The 5663-nt window shown below is 36.3% G+C and overlaps 2 long non-coding RNA genes across 2 annotated transcripts; one reads left to right on the forward strand and one right to left on the reverse strand.

Annotated features, from left to right (window-relative positions):
* Positions 1-1484: 1484 nt before the first annotated feature.
* LOC107835073 (uncharacterized) lies at positions 1485-1853 on the reverse strand. The gene is made up of 2 exons (XR_001660904.1): positions 1823-1853; positions 1485-1782 (listed from the first exon to the last, which is right to left on the reverse strand). It is a non-coding gene; the product is annotated as an uncharacterized LOC107835073 (long non-coding RNA).
* Positions 1854-4118: 2265 nt separating this feature from the next.
* Positions 4119-4820, forward strand: LOC107835071 (uncharacterized). Its single transcript, XR_001660902.1, has 2 exons — positions 4119-4267; positions 4346-4820. It is a non-coding gene; the product is annotated as an uncharacterized LOC107835071 (long non-coding RNA).
* The last annotated feature ends 843 nt before the right edge of the window (positions 4821-5663 follow it).

Here is a 5663-nt window from a genome sequence, read left to right on the forward strand (position 1 = left end):
ATCATGCCTAGTTATTTTTGTTCAAGCATTGGTTTCACAGAATTAGAGCTGCGTGCTATGTGACTTTTTCTGCAGCAGAAGCAGCATCAGTTTTAAGTTGTAACTAGAAGAAGAAACTAGAAGAAACTATGAAACATTTTTTCTGTGCACTAATGCCCCGGAAAATACACACAGAGTGGGGCAAATCTAGTTGTCAAATCTGAAGAACTGTCTGTTTTATGAGTGCAACACAATAAATTGACTGGATGCTTTGTACTAGTAAATACAGCTGGATGTTATAACCTTTTGACCTTTCTGAAGCAGGTGGCATAAAACTGCATTCATCACAGAAGTGACTGCAAGATCAAGTTATTTTCTGTAGTAAGTCAATGGCAGACTACACTAAGCACTAAAGGGAATATTTGGCAAATATCATTTTCTCAAACAGCCATAACCCACGTGTTTTATTTAACACCATTGACTCTGCTTAATATTCCACAGAATGCCTGTTTGGAAGCTTCTTATGACTTGTGTGATGATTTTCTGCGTTTCTTTATTGAAAAGGTTGGTAGTACCAGGGCTCTTATCACAGCTTCTGACTCTGACCCCTCTGTTTCGGTCCCTTGCTCTCCTGCTTTCACTCAGTTTGAGCCTCTGACTGTCTCACTTTTAGAGGACGTGGTTAGCCACATTAAGCCATCAGGTTTCCCCTGTGATCCTGTCCCTCCTCGATTTTTTAAAGATATTTTATCTAGCATAGGGCAGCCTGTTCTTACAATTATAAATAGCAGTCTGTCCTCAGGTGTGGTCCCTGCTAGTTTTAAACATGCAGTAGTGCATGTTTAAAAAACCTGGCTTTGATCCTACTGTTCTGGCTAATTATCGGTCCATTTCAAAGCTGCCTTTTCTTTCTAAGGTTTTAGAAAAAATTGTTTACTGCCAGCTTACACAGTTTTTAGATGACAATGGCATTCTGGAGGTTTTTCAGTCAGGTTTTAAAACTCTTCATAGCACAGAATCTGCTTTAATAAGAGTTTTTAATGACATCCTTCTTGCATGTGATTCTGGTAACCATGTTGTTCTGATTTTACTTGACCTAACTGCTGCCTTCGATACAGTAAACCACGGCATTTTAATATCGCGATTACACCACATTGTAGGTATTGGTAGCAATGTTCTTAAATGGTTCCGGTCCTATCTGGAGGACAGAACATTTTCAGTGAAAATTAGTGACTCTGAATCACCTGCTGCTTCAATGTCCTATGGTGTCCCGCAGGGCTCAATTCTGGGCCCACTGCTCTTGGTTTTAAGGTGCACAGTGATTTTAAATTGGACAGCCAAATCAGAGCCGTGGTTAAGTCCAGTTTTTATCATTTAAGGCGATTGGCGTCAGTGAAATCTTTTCTTTCCAGGCAGCATTTTGAAACCGTGATCCACGCTTTTATTTTGACTCGACTAGATTACTGCAACTCACTTTATCTGGGAGTCAGTCAGTCGCTGCTCTCACGTCTGCAGCTGGTTCAGAATGCTGCTGCACGACTTTTGACAGGAACTCGAAAGAGGGAGCATGTGACCCCTGTCCTGGCCTCACTTCACTGGCTGGCTGTATATTTTAGGATTCATTTTAAAATTCTTATGTTTGTTTTTAAATCACTACATAATCTTGCCCTGGCTTACCTCTCTGTGTTTCTTCACCCTTACATACCTTATCAGTCTCTCAGGTCAGCAGATCAGTTGCTCTTGGAGGTACCGAGATCCAGAAAGAAGCTCAGAGGGGACAGGGCTTTCTCTGTCGTTCCATAACTTGTCGTTCCCCAAGTTATGGAACGACTTGCCTTTGCACGTTAGAGAGGCCCCTTCACTGTCCACTTTTAAAGCTCGTCTTAAAACCCATCTATTTTACTTGGCTTTCAACTCCAGCAGGATCTAGTTTTAAATTGTATGTTTGTTTTTAAACTGTAAGAGTTTTTATTTTTTTATTGTTATGTTGTGTTTTAATGTACAGCACTGTGTATCAGCTGTGGTTGTTTTAAAGTGCTTTATAAATAAAGTTGGTATGGTATGGTATGGTAAGCATTTTCATGAAGTCATATTAATACAAATAACATTACCTAATTAAAATACTGAAATAAATTTCAATTGCCATTACCTTGTTTCCTTATTGACTGAAGCTAATTTTAAGTTGCTTTTTATGCATTTTTCTGCCTTGCTATTAAACCTTTCCTTCATTGCAGTTCCAGTATAACTGCATGTCCTACTGGCACAAAAAGGTTCATTAGAACTGTTTGTTCTGTTAGCATAGATACTTTATACAGAATGCTGCCAAAATAAAAACCTGAAACATTACCTGCAGTTACAAGAAACAAAGTAACTACATCAATTGACCTTTACACAATGTTCTGTATGAATCCTTATCTCTCCAGGGCTGCTGCTTTATAAACCACAGTTCTCATCTCAGCACACTTAGAAACATTGCTTGTTTCAGCTTCTTTTCGGTCTGCTTTGGAACAGGTAAGACTTTTTAATATGCTAAAGAAAAATAAAATTAACTGGGAAAAAAGAGTATCTTTGCTTAGAATTCACTGCAGCAAATAAAAATATTTAGTGTTTATTGAGTTCTAAAAAATGTTTGAAGAGGACAATTTTCTGATGAATTTAATTTCACTGATATTAATGTGGTGGAGGTGTGTGGCTGTTTATTGAAATCAAAGATCTGTGGATCTCCAAAGCTGAATTTGTTGATTAATTGCTGGGAATCAGAATTCTGGAAACCAAAAATGTTGTAGCAACCTCATAAGAGAACATCAAAATTATTGGGAATCAGAACTTGCTTTGACGTTTGTTTTATTTAATAACTAAAAATTGAAATCCATAATTTATTATTCATTATTAAAGCCAAGCTCAGTTTCTAATGAGTGAATGCAGAAACTTTACACACAAGGAATGATCACCGACATGCTTATTTCTAATCGAGTCTGAAAATGTATTAACTAAATAGCCCAACTTTACAGCTGAATTATTCTGTGAATAACTTATTTCTTTACCTGGCATGTAACCTACTATTTATAAGACAAAAGGAATATATTGAATAAGAAAATGGGAATTAAATCAGATTAATGAATGAGCTTCAATGTTTGTTTTTCCACATATATCTACTGGCTGAACCTTTTTGTGTTATCTAGAACTCTACTAATGTTTCACCATCATTAACTGCTGCTCCCATGAACAAATACGCTCTAACTCAAAAATGTGATATTTGCTTGCACTAACACATGCAAAAAATAACAGAGATACACAATGTAAAAATGTACATTAAAGTTGAAATGCATGTATGATTTAAATGTGTAATTGTTTCAATAAATATTTAAATGTATTTAATACATGTAATAATTACAATATGCTTAGGGTCAGCCAGACATTCCAAATTCAATGGGTGATAATGCTATACTCTGAAAATGAATGGCACTGTAAACAAATATTTACCCATATATTAAATACATTTAAATATTTATTGAAACAATTACACATTTAATTTATACATGCATTTGAATTTTTTTGTACAAGTCCCGAACACCTCAGGATCTAAAAATAAAATTTAAGGTGAACTATGGCACTGAGCTCAACAAGCTGACAATGAACCCACCTACCTCGGTTAAAAGCTCCATGCCCACGACGCGTGCCTGATCACACACACTCCCAGAGAGCAAAACGGGAGCACCAGCACAACTACAATCCTGAACCCAAAGGAAGCACAATCACCACAAACTAATCTAAAATCCAACAGAAGGAAAATTACAAAAGTAACCTGAAGACCATTACTTGATGCTTGAGGAAAGACAGGATCACACAAGCTCACACAACGCCATCTCCACAGCTCAAAACAATTGTACGTGTGTGCGCACCCCACGCACCTGGCTTTAAAGGGTACGTTGGTGCCGCCCACCACTCACCTTAAAGGTGAATCCGCACCAACATACCACCAGTTTAATTCCTTTTTTTCTCTATCATTTTGCTTCTGACTACAGCGATGCTCCCTCATTCAACTTCAGCTCTTCTTCTCCTAAGCGTTCTCCTTGTTCACTCCTCTGTTCTGTCCTGTCGGATCGGGACCCAAACAGAGTGTGATGCTGCTCCTTTTGCACCAGGATCCAACTTGGTGGGGGAAAGTTTTGATATAGTCACACTGGAGAGGAAAAGAGCTGATGTGATTGATGTGAAGACTTACCTGAGCACCAGCAAAACCTGTAAACTCTGCAGCAACCCTCTTCAAAACCATGTCCTCCAAAAAGTAATTAAAATGCATAAATTAACAGCTGCACATCTGACTTGAGGGATTAACAATAACGTGATTTTTCTTCATTTTAAGCTTCCATCTTCTGTTGTGGACTGGAGTTACGTCAGTCAATGCAGGTCTGACATCCACAGCAAACTTCACACCTCTCTCAGGTAAAGTATTTAAACCGGATTGTGAACACTGTAAAAGTTGAATCATACAATTAAACTAAGAATTACTGAATTTTTTTTTACATGTTACAATTACATGTTCCAATCAGCTGTGTATGTTTATTGGAACTTTATGTGGTAGACCAACACAGTGGATAATTCTGAAGTGGAAGCTAAATATGAAAAATGTGGTGTGCATTTATACTGATATTCTGATACTTATTAATATATTCAAGTGTAACCAGTTGACTTCATAGGTCACCCAAAATAAATTTATAATTCTTAAAACAAATAAATAAAATTCACCTTTATTCTCAGTTAAGTTCACAGTTAAGGTTACAAACATCTTCATGAAGACCAAAGCAAAAAAATGTTGGTAAAGTTTGAAGCAGAGTTAAGTTGTAAGACAAAATCCCAAACACGTCTAGTCTGTCAGCTTAAAGATATCAAAGCTATGGAGGGAGTCTGAGGTTGTGTATTTACTTCTCTTTTCCTGCAGAGCACTGACCCTGTTCTGCAGAGCAGGTCAGCCTAATATACTGTAAAACATTTGGGCCACATTTAGTTGTGTCCACTAACTTCTACATTTAAAACAAGTCTAGTTTATTTTTTTTTTTTTAATCTAAAATTGTATACGTTTTGTTATAGATTTTTAACGTAAATGTGTGAGTTTGTGAAAGATAAACTTACAGCAGTAAGTCATAAGTCTGTTAGAATTTTATTTATTTTGTCAAACCTAAAAGAGTTGAATAAAACAAAGTTTATAAATTAGCACTAAAAACACTAAAAGAAAATAAAACACAGGAATGGGAACTATTTCCCAGAATGCTTAGAGGCATATTTTTGTATCCTGAGATGGACGTGTGTTACATTGATCTGACTCTGATGTATTATTAAGGCAAATGTTCATTTTAAAAAGTTGTTGTTCTCTGCTAAAAGGTTTTGAGCAGAATTTATTGTGATCTTTTCTTGCATATTGTGAAATGATCATTTGGTTTAAATTCCAGTATTAAGTTGAAACTCACAGTTCAAGGTTAATACGCTAACAGAACTTAAAAAACAATGTTTAAACAACTTGTCTCTTGTTGTCAAATCAACTTTATGAACTCCAGTTTCTGAGTTAAAAGAAATACAAATTTCTTGTTGATTTTAATTGCATTTTAAAGCAGCAGATGGACTTTCACTTTTAAGTCACCTTCAAATATTTGTTAGACTATCTAGCTACGCTGTAAAGAGGGCGT

Source organism: Poecilia formosa, unplaced genomic scaffold (assembly GCF_000485575.1).
Source record: "Poecilia formosa unplaced genomic scaffold, Poecilia_formosa-5.1.2 Scaffold976, whole genome shotgun sequence".
NCBI lineage: Eukaryota > Metazoa > Chordata > Actinopteri > Cyprinodontiformes > Poeciliidae > Poecilia > Poecilia formosa.